This window comes from Cynocephalus volans, chromosome 7 (assembly GCF_027409185.1).
Source record: "Cynocephalus volans isolate mCynVol1 chromosome 7, mCynVol1.pri, whole genome shotgun sequence".
Taxonomy (NCBI): Eukaryota; Metazoa; Chordata; class Mammalia; order Dermoptera; family Cynocephalidae; genus Cynocephalus; species Cynocephalus volans.
The window spans coordinates 66515851-66529495 of NC_084466.1; the positions used below are offsets into that span (position 1 = coordinate 66515851).

Consider the following 13645-nt stretch of genomic DNA (forward strand, 5'->3'; position numbering starts at 1 on the left):
GAGAGTGTTGTGAGATGAGACTGGAAAAGACAGGCACCTTAAGAATTCTAGCTTTATTCTAGAGCAATGAGAAGCTGTTTATGGGTTTTACGTGAGAAGTGAAATAATCTTATTTGCTTTTCGAAAGACCTTTTGGGCTAAAAAGTGGAGAATGAATGGAGGGGCCCAGATTGTATGCACTGAGACCAAATTAGATTAGTGGTGATTGGAAAGAAGTAAACCAATTAGAGAGATTTGGTGGATAAAATTGCCAGGGGTTGGTGCTGTAATGAATAGGGGGAATGAAGGTAAGGGAGACATCAGGGATGACTGCAGATGTTTGATTTGAACAATTTGTTTAGTTAAGGAAAATGAAGAGTTCATGAACTTAGTTGGACTAAATTTTGTAACTCTGAGGCATTAAGTGGACATGTCAATGTAGTAGTTGGTATCATATTTGGAATTTAGAGGGAGGGTTTGGTGCTGCACAGTGATGGTAACTAGAGCAACTGGTGTAGGTGATGTTGCTTAGGCTAAGAGAGTATAATGAAAACATAAAAGAACCTAAAGCTGAATCTTTAGGTACTCTATATTTAATAGCTAGGAAGAAGAGCAAGAATCTGCAAAGGAATTAGAAAAGCAGTGCCCAGAAAAGTAAGAATAAAACCAAAAAGATGCAATGCCAAAGGAAGAAGAAATGTTCAAGGAAGAATAGTGGTCAAACTGTTGAGTATTGTTGAGAGCTCAGGAAAGATGAGGATTGAATATGGCCCTTTGATGGTTAACTGTAGATGTCAACTTGACTAGATTAAGGAATATCTAGAAACCTGGTAAAGCATTATTTTGGGGTGTGTTTGTGAGGGTGATTCCAGAAGAGATCAGCATTTGAACTTGAGTGGACTAGGGGTGAAAGATCCTCCATCTATATGGGCAAGCACCATCCAATTCCACTGCGGGTCTGAAGAGAACAAAAGCAGATGAAAAGGTGAATCTCTTTATCTGCTAGAGCTGGGATACACTTTTCTCTTTTGTCTGTGGACATCAGCATTCCAGGATCTTCAGCCTTTGGATTCCAGGACTTATACCAGCAGCACCTCTGGGCTCTCAGGCCTTTGGCCTCTGACTGAGAATTACACCATCCATTTCCCTGGTTCTGAGGCTTTTGAACTTGGACTGAGCCATGCTACTGGCATCCTAGGATCTCCGGCTTGCAGATGGCCTATCGTGGGACTTTTCAAGTGTCATAATCAAGTGAGCCATTCCCCTAATAAATTACCTCTCACATATTTATATGCATAGCCCATTGGTTCTGTCTCTCTGGAGAACCCTGGCTAAGAAAGGCCTTTATTTTATTGATAAGGAAAATACAACATTGAAAAGAGAAGTAACTTTTCCAAAGCCAAAGTAAAACTCATACTGGTGCCCATGCTAGAGTCATTTATGCGTGTTTTTCATTCTCTCTGAAAACCATAAATTCCTGTCTTCACTTGACTCAACCTTACAGCATTGTATATTGTTGACCACAATCTCTAAGTCTACTTCAGAGACGTTCTTGAATTATACCTTAGTCTCCTTCAAAATAGATGTTCTTCCTTGCTCTGACCATATTAGCTTTTAATTCCATTTTCCCATGAACTTTTTGAAGAACCCTTGTGTATATGGTACTTCATGTAGGTTTGCCCAAAACACACTTTTTAAAAATAGGTTTTTTGTTTTTTAAATGCCATTTTCTGACCTCTCCCATGAACAAAGGAATCAAAATCTTGAGGGGTGGATTATTGGATTCTATATTTTTTAAAAGCTCCCTAGTAGGAAGCTTTGGAAATCACTAGCTTAGAGTTAAGTTTGGAAACACTAACAGAGCTGGACAGCAATACGGAGAAGCCACCCAACTCACCCACACCCTTATAAATTCTCATCTTTTAAAACAACATATAACTTCTGTTATTTCAAGATCAGATTTTCAGCAGTTTCGACTGGAAGAGGGCCAAACCTGGAAGTTAAGAAAAGGAAACATCTTTTGCAGAGAAAGAACTTCTGATAGTTAAGAGCAATGAAAATATCTCAAGATACCACTTGATATAGAGTCACTGTGCTATTCGCTGACTGGGAGAAAAGGAACCTCTCATTAGCTGGCTGTGGTTATAAACATCTGATCAATCATCACCTGGAGCCATAGAAAAAGCAGCTGAGAAAGGAGAAAAGGGTAAAAACATAAACAGTAAAGTAGAAAGAATAAGAAGGATCAGAGTGGATAAAGAGGCAGATGAGGAGATGTGAAGCAGTGACAGATATTAGAAAAGGTGAAGAAAACATTCCAAAGAGAAAAAAGAGAGCACCAAAGGAGGGATTCTATACACAACAGCAATCCCCTGGGACATGGCAGACATGGAGCTTGGTTACACCCGCCACCATTTTTGAAAGGACAGTTCCTGGGGTAGGCTCCGTGTCCCAAAGACTATCCCTCCTCAGGTCTTCCGGTGGAAACTGTAAAAGTTAGCAGCCCCGGCCAGCCCTTGGGCATTATTGCAGCGCCCCCAGTTGCTTGAAGTTTAAGGAAATCGCGGCTGCATTCACTTGTAAGTCTTCGTGCTGTTGTAAAAATTAAGGTAAAGGGTTTAGAAGAAATTTGGCTGGCGAAGAGACCAAGAAATTAACCCTCACGTGTTCAACTGAAGTAAATCTCTAAGTATTTTTGCTTGATATCGAGATCCCGGGCTCTAAATGTTTGTGCTGGCAAAGACAGAAGCTCACTTCAGTTGGCTTCCTAGTCATTGGGGGAGTGTCTCTCAAAGCACCTGCCAGCAATCAGTTCTGGTGCTTTCGGGAACGGGCTGACACGGTGCGGCTCAGGGGTGGTCTTTTTAAAATGTGGATTAAGAATTGTGTGAGTGGCCCTCGGAAGGTCACTCAAAACTCCACGTTTCTTGAGTGTGGCCGCGGCGGTGGCTACCGCGAGCCAGGCGCAGCCGGGCCTTGGGAATCAGCCGGGGACCGGGAGGGCGGTGGGCGCTCGGCCGCCACGCGCTGGCGGCTCCGCAGGGACTAGTCCTCCCGAAACACAGCTGAGGTGCGGCGGACGCGGGAGCGGGCGGGGGTCCGGGCCGGCCGGGGGCGCCGTCGGCGGGGCTCGCGCAGCCGCACTCGGCGCGCCGACTCTGAGCTCCTCCTCCCGGCTCCGTAGTAAGCATGGCGGCGGCGGCATTCGTGGTCCCTCGGGTGAAACAGAAAGCGGTAGCTACGCGGAGAGGCAGCGAAGAGCGGGGCTGAGGCGGCGCCGTCACTGCCAGGAAACAACCCCAACAGCGTGCCGGCGGCCGCGACGGCCCCGAGAGCTGGCTCTGCCGCTGAGACAGAGAAAGATCAGGAGCCCGAAGAAGTAGGAGCCAGAGGAGCTGCCTTCCCCTGCCTCAGAACGGCGTGACTCGGAGGTGAGAGCACGGGCACTCCTTCCGCGAAAGGCGGGGGACACCGAGTCGTCCCAGCCCCGTTCCAGCTCCGTCCCTCCCCAGAGCGGGCGTCGCGGAAACCGTTAGTCTGGGGCTGAGAGCCGGGGCGCCGGGCAGGGCTTGGCCCGTCGAGCGGCCCGGCCCACCCACCCTGTGGGCGCGCAGTGGGCACAGAGGGAGTGAGGCCGGGGACAGTAGCCGTCAACTTGTCGGGCACCTGCCGGGGCCGAGTCTCTCCGGGACGCGCTTTGCGGGGGCGCTATCCAACCGGAGGGAGGCGGCGCGGGGGCGCGGGCGGCCCGCTGAGAGGCGAGCAGCGCCGCTCCGGAGGGGCTGGGGGCGGGTGCGGAGCCCTCGGGAGAGATCGCCCAGCGCCCGCCGCGCCTTCCGCTTTGGCCGCCCCGCAGCCGCCGAACTTGAACGCTTTTCTGAAGAGAGTTTCCCCTGCTCATCTTGGGGTTAAAACCTCGAAAACCCGCCCTTCTGTTCTTGATCCTGTGTGGCTGCAGCCAGTACCTGGCCGTTCCTCTCTCTGGGTGAGTTAACCACACCTGTTCAGTCGGGAGGTGGACTCGAGGCTGCAGCCCTCGCCCTGTTTAACAACCTGGATCTTTGAACTTTTGACACGGCTTTGGAAGGACGTCATGTGTTAGGTAAAGGAAAACGAACAAATAATTTCGTCGTCAGATTGCGAACACAAGGGTGGCCGTTTTAATGAATGTGCTCGTTAATCGTTCCTTTATTAAACTGTTAGCATTAAAAGCTTCGGAATGTTTTAGGAGTGCGTGTGTAATGGTTGCTGGGGGTGCGAGGGATCGTGAATTAGAGATGTTCTTTCGTTAGGTTTTATGTAAGTTCTTTGGACACCTGTGTGTCTCACCATCTATGAACTAAGAATAACAGGCTGACCAAAAAAAAAAAATTCTTATTACAGTATAATCCCCATTATGTGTTTAATAAGGACTTAAAAAACCGAGCAGCATGATTATTTTGCTTCTTACTATGGTCTGTTTTTAGCTCTTGAAACCAAAGTGTGTGTGTGTGTTTCAGTATTATAAGAATGAAATTACAGTTGAACTCTAATATTTTATCTCCATGCTCTTACAAGCACCAGTACTAAACATATGCCACTCAGGAGTTTGAGCCATATGTTAGGAAGAAACGAATTGAGTTTCGTGGCTCTGATCTTGTGTTTGGATGAATATTTAGTTTTTGTGTATTTGCTAAATCTGTAATCCTTGCCATCTTGTAAGTTTTGTTTAAATCACCTAAAAATGTTCAAGAGAAATGAGTCCCCTGCCTTTTTGGTATTTTCTTGATTGAATTAATTTTTCTGAAGTAATGAGATAAAGTGCACACTGAGACAGATGGTTGGACCTAAGAAAAATCAGTGATAAGGATTTTTAATGCATCTTTTATAAAATATAACCTGTAATTTTGCTCTTAGCGTTTTAGCCCACTAACAATTCTTACTACACTGATAACACCAATTAGTGGGAAGAAGGGATGATGACTTGAGAGGAAAAAAATCTTGTTAAAATTTTTATGTTAAATTTTATATTTAAAATGTTTAGCGCATTAAGTTTTACTATATCTTCTTCTTTCCCTTCCTAGATCATCTCTCAATTTCTACGTGTAGGTTAACTGGAAAATTTTTTATACCAAGCTGACCACCTTTAGCCACCTGTATGCTTCTGAATTAACTCCCTCTTTTTTTTCCCTTTTCTCTGAATCTTTCGAATCATTGAATGTTCAGGAAAAATAAAGTCCTGGTTAACACTGGCCTCGGTCAAGCATAATTATAAGGTTAATTCACTCCTTCCAAATTAATGACATGCCTTTGAAAAAATAGATTCTAGGATTATCTGCTTTTGGTGTCATGTTTGTCATCACTTCCTCTCTTCGTGTGAGTAATTGAGAGCTGAAGTATTTTATTTTACCATGTATTTGATGATTACTTTCTACTTGTCAGATTTCTGCAATATAATAGCAAGCATATTTTATTACTAATTAAGATAAAATCTCTTCCTCTTTCTTGACCAGCCAGGCATGGGTAAGGGCTGAGAGGTTCTATAAAACCCAGGAAAAAAAGAGAATGCATGATTAAAATTCTCATTGTCTTTTGTAGCTTTACTTAGGTAAAGAGCATTTAATATGTAATTTGTCTGTTGTTAATTTAGACTCATGGGTAATATTTATGCTCATTTTAAAACATTTGTATATTTTTTGTGTTCTTACGTCATATAAGGCTTGTGCACTTTATATTTTAAAAATACAATTTGATGAAATAACTGAAAGGTTTTGTTGTTTTTTATTTTAAACATTCTTGGTGCATTTTTCCATGAAAATGAGTCTAGATGGTGTCTTTAAGAGTGATGTAGGAATATGCACATGATTTCCAATTTTATTAGCCAAATAATTAAAAGATAAGTGATTGGTGTTTTTTTTTTTCTTTTCAGCAATCTCTAGCAGACTTCAAATAAATTCACAATACTGTAAATCCAAAGATTTAGAATACCGTACATGTCTATTACATTGAGCTTTTTTCTGCTTCAGTTTATCACATTGCAAAACAAGCAATATGGCCCCCATGTGTATCAATGTCAGGAGCTGCTTGTTAAAAGGAAATTAGTAGCCAGTAGTGATGAAAGGCAAATTTTGTTCTTTTACGTGTATTGTGAGTTTTTATCATTTCCTTAATATTTTGGTCTCATTTTATTTCAGAGTATTATTCAATGAGTTTTGGGGTTTTTTTTTTTTTTTTTTTTTTTGATCTCTTGATCCTATATTTTATCTTCCCACTGTTGTGGTTTTGCTTATCTTTCTAAGTTTGCAGTAGCTATGGTCTTCAATCAGGTCCTTTTATGGGTGTCATCTTTTGATATTTCTAATCACTTACCACCCATTGCCAATCCTCAGGTAATTTTCTTTCCAAGATAGAGAAGTGCTCTTGGGTGATGGCATGTGCTCAGAGGATGATAATAAAGTAAGGATACAAAAGCAGTGTGATGTGTTCCTTCAAGTAGTTTACAAACTAGTTAGGGATACTAGACTAATGCACAGGAAATCATTAGCAAAAAATATAAGATGGTGTTATTAAATTGTGTGATACCAGCTGTAGTTTAAAGGATATCAAGGCCAGTGAGGGCTGAAACAATCCTGGAGGACATTTGGAGGAAGTTGACTTGAAATTTAGGAAGGATTTATTTAGATAGCAGAGGGAAAGACATTTTAAAAGAGATTAACAGGCAGATTTGGAAGTAGTAGCAAGGAGACCAGTCTGAGAGCATCCAAGGACAAGTATTAGGAGGAAGAAAGAGGAGGTTAGTTAGAGATTTTAGCAAAGCCCCAATGCATGGTCAGAAGAGGAATAGGCCGGGTTGGACAAATCATTTTGGCTCTTTCACTGAAAGAACTATGTATCTACTTTGACATATTAATAGTTAAGCTTTATATATAATGGGTAGTTTATATGTGTTTGTTTATATAGCTTAGATCAGGGATGTGCAACCTATTTCTGTAGAGTGCTTGAAAATAAGTATTTTAGGCCTGAAGGCCATTTACAGTCTCTATTGAATATTTTTTGTTTGTTTTTTGCAATCTTTTAAAAATGTAAAAATCTTTCTTAGCTTAAGGGACAAACAAAAACAAGCTTTCTGTGGGCTGAATTTGGCCTAGTTTGCTGACTCCTGGCTAACAATTGGCTAGGTAATTGTACATATGGCACATATTGTAAAGCGTCTTCTATCATTTTGTCTAGATGGTTGTTTGCTGTGTTTTATGACTATTATTTATATTTTTTCCTTATGTTATACTAAAAGTAAAGAAAATATGCAGAAAATAGTACTACTGTGATTGTAATTTTGTTATTTTGTGGCCAAACTTCTAGCAAGAGCCTAGAATAGGTCTCAGAACTAGGAAGTAAAAGAAGAGAAGCCTTTGAGCCAGGCCTTACAGCAATGAAAATAGCTACACAGTGGCTTGATTTAGAATTTATGTAAGGTTAAGTATATCAACTGCCTGTGCTGGTTTTACATTTTTTGAAACTATAGCTGTCATTTTAGAAACCTTGGCTAGGCTGCTGGTGGCCTAAAAGTGACAACAGGGAAGCAGGCAGTAAGGAACCTTGCTTTTAAAAGTAGTCTAGGATAAGTTAGTGAAGGGACAAACAGTTGGACATCCTGTGGTGGAAAGAGTCACTGTGTTAGGGAACAGTCTAATAATTGATATTTACATTGATGAGCTTGACTCATCAAGAAAAGGTTACATTATATGCCAATTAAGGCAGGAAAGAAAGACTTAGAAATCTCTTAAAAATATTTCCATTAGGATTATTTTAAAATAAGTTGTGGTGATTTAAAGGATAAGTATCAGTTATTTCAAAAATTCATTTACATGAAACATCTCTTGGAAGTTTATAAATTTATAGATGTGTATTTCTAAGGCAATTTTATTTCCTTCAGCACGCAGCGTTTCACGTACCATCACCAGGTGAATAGCAGAGCCTTAGGTTATGGTTGTATAAGACAGTTGGCCAGTGATACTCTAGATACTCTACATTTTGTGGCATCAGGAGAGCAAGATTATAGCGTAAGAGTAGTCTTTCTTTCATTCAGCAGACATTAGTAAATACATTCCATATATCCAGGTTAGTAGTAGGTGCTGGGAAAAGTAAAGATGTGTAAGATGGGGAGCTGCCTGGATAGAATCAGTGGTGTTTCCTTTTTCTTTTTAAAAACATTAAAACCAACTAAATAAATAAAACCGCAAAATTTAACTTTTGCACCTTTATTTATTATCAGCATTTTCCATACTTTGTAAGTGTATACACTGTCTTAAGTGTTAAGGCAATGCAAACCTTTTGAACTAAATTTCAGCTTTCATAAAATGCTACCTAATAAAACTTTGACTTTTTGTATTTTGCCTTAAGGAGAACTTAGCAATTCACGTGCCCCTCCCCCCTTCTTTTTGTCAGTGTCTGAAACATCTTCGCCATTCCACATACTTCCATTTCCCAAATAGGAGATAAAGTACCTTGGATAGTGACTCAAAAATCTAGATCTGAGTTCCAACTTTACCATTTGTCAGCCATATGATTTGGGGATAGTTTTTTTTTCAATACTGGTTTTTCAGTCCTTAAAATGGAGAATAATATTTGTCTGTGTTCCTCACAAATATTGTGAAGACCCAAAGAGGTGTTGGAAACCATGAAAACATTAAAACAGTAAAGTACCATGTAAGTGTTTACATTAATACTACTATATTGGGAGCAGTGCAGCTTTTTTTTTTTTTTTAAATAAGACCAGAAATCTGGAGTTCAAGTTTTATCCTCCAAAGTTCTGTAAACTTAGTATGTTTCCAGTAAATATTTAGTTTACTCAAAAGATTTAACTGCTTTCTTGACAGAGAATGTATATAAAAACTTCCCATTCTTATTAATCTTTCAGTACAGTCCATATCCAGTGCCTCTGTCCCTTTTTGCAAAGGAATACTGATCTTCTATCTCAAACAACTTCAGCCATTATTTCCAAAGTGTGTTAAAAATCTGCAAAAAAGTGAATTCCTTATGGTATTTCTTTTTTCAAGTGGAAGACAATTTCTGTATCTATAGTAATAAGATCCACTTGTTGAACTCTCATTGGACTTTAGGCCCTATACTTGGTTATTTTTAAAATCCTACAAAAACCTGCCAGATTATTGGTAGAACTCTCATTTTACAGATGAAACTGTAGTTCTGATTGACTTTCATATCTCTCTTCCTCCCTCGCTTCTTGAGATCTCTTATGTGCTAGTTGCTAAAAGTACGATGTATACTTTGAAATAAACCTTGGTGTAAATCTTATCTAAATTTGTTAATCAGCCTATCAGAAATGTTATTCAGCCTATCAGAAATGTTAATCAGCCTGTCAGAAATGTTGAAGGGAACTGTTTTGTTTTCCGGGTTTTTTCCCCTTCAGAATCCGCATTTTAATATATATTTGAACAGAATACTTTTAAAAAGTTACATGATTTCTTCCCCAGTGAGGGGTTTGGTTACTTTAATTGATTTATGCATATAGTCTTCCATAATCCTACAGCCACATAATTTGTGAGGGGAAAAAAAATCTTCCTACTTCTCTGGGGATTCTAAACAGATGTTTAAGTATATTTTAAAGCACAGTTAAGACTTTTCTTTAAAAAGTAATTATATAGTTTGATTTACAGAAATAGATGTCTTATACAGCTACTTTTGTTGAGATCTAGCTGGAAAGAGTAGTCATTTCAGTTACTTCAAAATGAGTTTTTCCTAAGATTTGCTTAAATGAAAAGAAAAGCAGAAACAATTTATAATTTGTGATTTCATTATGTTTAAATTGTCTAGATTTTTTTGGTTTTCTCAAGACAGCCATTCTCAATTATGGCTTTATTGTTAAGACTTGATTTTTCCCATCTCATATTTTCATGGGCAATATATACTTTTTTTTTTAAATACACATTTTGGTATAGTAGTTTATGAAGTACGTTTTCATTTCTTTAGTAACTATTACAACCAGCTATTTCTGATACTTCAGATTAGTATTCCTTAAATGCCATAGTAAACCAGCAATTTTTTTTTTTTTATCTATTACTTGAACCTTTCTAAAACTGGCCTAATGTGTGTAATAGAGTAGTCTTTTAGTAAAATGTAGGGGCATCTGTCTTCTAACCATCTTTTAGATTGTTTCCAGGCTAATATTTCAAAAACATGAATTTATTAAAATCATTCTCCAATTTTAGAAATTAAAACCACACCACTATTCCTGCCACATCAGTTATCTATTCTGTCTCTCTTTAAGAGTCCATACTCTGTTGCTATCCTATGACTGTATCATCATTTCCCACCACTTCCCAATTTTATAGTTTTTTGTAAAGGGCATGTATTTTGCATTAGTCAGACATAGATATTTGTTGGTTTCTTCCCTTACTGGCTGTATGAGTATATAAACATGATCCTGCTACTCCATGAGCCTTGGTTTCTTCATTTTACAGTGGATTAATAATAGTGCATATCTCTTAGAATAGGCTGTTACAAAGATGAAAAGATAGAGCTCATCTAACAAGTAAAATGCTGGACATAGGATGTTTATATCTAGAACTTTGACAAACATGTCTAATCATTGTCACCCATGTATCCTATTCTTATTCTCATCATTTATTTATTTATTTATTTGTCTATCATTTGTTGAAAACTTAAAATGTCCTAGATACTTAGAATTTGAATGTCACAAAAACAAATGTCATACTTCCTTCTATCTAGGAATTCACAGACTAGGATGACAGATAAAGACATGTAAATAAATACATATTTTTAAATAATTAAAAGTAAATAAAATACCTTTTTCACTTGTGTGAATCCTTCCTGTCTTTTAGTATTGAACTGCTATATGTTTCCATACTACCTGCAGAATATCATGATTGTGTATATCCCACTATAGTGTATATTATTTTTTTACTTATCTGCTTCAACTCCTGGGCTATGAACTCTTTGAACTGGAACATTACTGATGAGGTTGGCAATTTTTTTGATAAAGGAGCAGATAGTAAATATTTTAGGCATTGTGGGCCATATGGGCTCTGTCACAACTACTTAAACTGTACTGTAAGGGCACAAAAACAGCCATAGATAAATTATAAACTGGGTGTGACTGTGTTCCAATTGAACTTTATTTACAAAAACAGGCAGCAAGCCTCAGTTTGCTGGCCCCTGCAATGCTGTTTACTACCCTATGCCTGGCAAATAAGAGACATTCAGTAAATAATGTAATTAATATGTATTAAACATTTTCTGTGTTTTGGGTGCTGTTCCAAACAATTTTATGTGAATTGGTTTACTTAATCCTTAAAACAATCCTCACAGATATATACCATTATAACCAATTTAAAAATGTGAAAACTGGCAGCCCCCTCTGTCCAGAAGGAGGCAAGAAGCAGAGCACACCCAGGGTCCTAGGCAGAAGCCAGGCGCAGCATCCCCTGCCTGGAAGCAGGCAAGGAGCACGTTGAAAACACCACATCCGCACAGGTGGCCCATCACAGCATCTACCACAACCACAGTTGCCACAAAAGCAGCTCAACACCACAGCAGTAGCCACAGCCACCGTACAGGTGGCCTACTATACACTCAGCTGCACTGACACAAGGAGAGTCACCAGTGGAGACCAGAAAAAGAAGAGGACATCTCTCTCCTCAAAGCCCACTCCAGAGTAATGGAAGAAGCAACTGTTCTACCAGATGACCAGATATCAACATAGAGATACTAGAAATATGAAAACCTAGGAAAATATGACACCAGCAAAAGAATACAGTAATTCTCAAATACCTGACCCTATAGAGCAGGAAACCCTTGAATGACTGAAAAAGAATTCCAAGCAACAATCTCAAGGAAACTCACTGAGATAGGAGAAGACTCAGACAACATAATGAAACAAGAAAAAAAAAATCCAGGATTTGTAGGAGGAAATTTACAAAGAGATTAACACCTTAAAAAAGAATATAGCAGAACTCATGGAACTGAAAGAGTCACTCAGTGAGATTTAAAAAAAAAAAAAACTGATAGCTTAAGCAGCACGCTAGAGCAAGCAGAAGAAAGAATTTCTGATCTTGAAGATAGTCTTTTCAAAATAACCCAGGCAGACAAAAAAAAAAGGGAAAAAAATTTTTTTAAATGAAGAAAATCTAATAGAGCTAGCATGGGTGTTCTAGAAGGGGAGGAGAAAGGAAAAGGCATGGAAAACCTGTTCAATGAAATAGTAACGGAAAACTTCCTAGCCATAGGGAGAGACATGGACCTTCAGATCCAGGAGCCTCAAAGCTCCCCAAACAGATTCAGCTCAAAAAGATCCTCTGCAAGACACATTATAGTCAAACTGGCAAAGCTCAAAGACAGAGAGAATTTTAAAAGAAAGAAGAGAAAAGCATCAAGTGAACTTTAAGGGAGCTCCTATCAGACTAACAACAGACTTCTCAACAGAAACTCTCCACGTCAGAAGAAAATGGGATGATGTATTCAAAATACTATAATATCACCAGCCAAGAATACCATACTCAGCAAGGCTATCCTTCAGAAATAAGGGAAAAATGGCGTATTTTCCAGACAGACAAAAACTGTGTGAATTTACCACCACATTACTTACCAGACTTACAAGAAATCCTCAAGGAAATCCTGCATCTGGAATCTAAAAAATGATAATCAATACCACAAATACACAAGGAAGAACAAAACCCATTGGTAGAAAAAAAAATGCAAATGAGAAAGAGAAACTAAATCTTACCATTACAAAAAACCACAATGACAATGTAATGATGCCCGTGCTTTATTTCTGATTTTAGTAATTTTGGTCTTTTCTCTTTTTTTCTTGGCCAGTCTTAATAAAGGTTTGCAAATTTTGTTGACCTTTTTAAAGAATCGACTTTTGGTTTTGTTGACTTTCTCTATTGTTTTTTAATTCCCTATTTCATATATTTCTGTTGTAATCTTTGTTATTTCCTACTTATATTTGCTTTTGGGTTAGTTTACTTTTTCTATTTTCTTAAGGTAGAAGTTTACATTACTGATGTGAGATTTTTCTTACCTTTAATATAGGTCTTTACGAGTGTGAATTTGCCTCTAAGCACTACATGAGCCCTGCATCCTATCAATTTTGATATGTTGTGCTTTGATTTTTATCTCAAAGTACTCTCTAATTTCCCTGTGATTTTTCTTTTTACCCATTGTTTATTTAGGAGAGTGTTGTTTAATTTCCACACATTTGTGACTTTTCTAAATTTCCTTCTGTTATTGTTGTCAGAGAACATATTTCCTATGATCTTAGTCTTTTTAAATATTTTAAGACTTGTTTTGTGGCCAACAAAAAAAAATGTGGAAACTAAAGCACAAATTAAATCGTATGCCTAAGATCATACAGCAAGTTAGTGAAAGATCTGATATTTGAACCCAGGCATTCTGACTCCAGAACCTGGGCTTGTAATTGTTAAATCATACCAGTTCTGATGTGTCAAATCCCAGGAATATAAGTAACAATTCAGTATTAGGAAACATGTTAATGTAATTCACTAAATTAATAGATTAAAGGGGGAAACTATAAACTATAAACTGTGCTAAAAGCAGTCATTTTCTGAAATTCAGTTGTCATTCCTAATAACTCTTAATCAATGAGAAATAACCTTATAAAGGGTCTCTACCTGTATCAAATATCATA

The 13645-nt window shown here is 38.4% G+C and overlaps 1 protein-coding gene across 2 annotated transcripts in view; it reads left to right on the top strand.

Moving 5' to 3' along the window:
• The first annotated feature begins 2845 nt into the window (after nt 1–2845).
• Nucleotides 2846–13645, top strand: part of FNDC3A (fibronectin type III domain containing 3A) — a 194308-nt gene continuing 183508 nt past the window's right edge. For both annotated transcript variants that reach the window (XM_063101768.1, XM_063101769.1), the window contains exon 1: nt 2846–3410. The gene's annotated coding sequence lies outside the window, so the exon portion shown is untranslated. The remainder of the gene's footprint in view (nt 3411–13645) is intronic.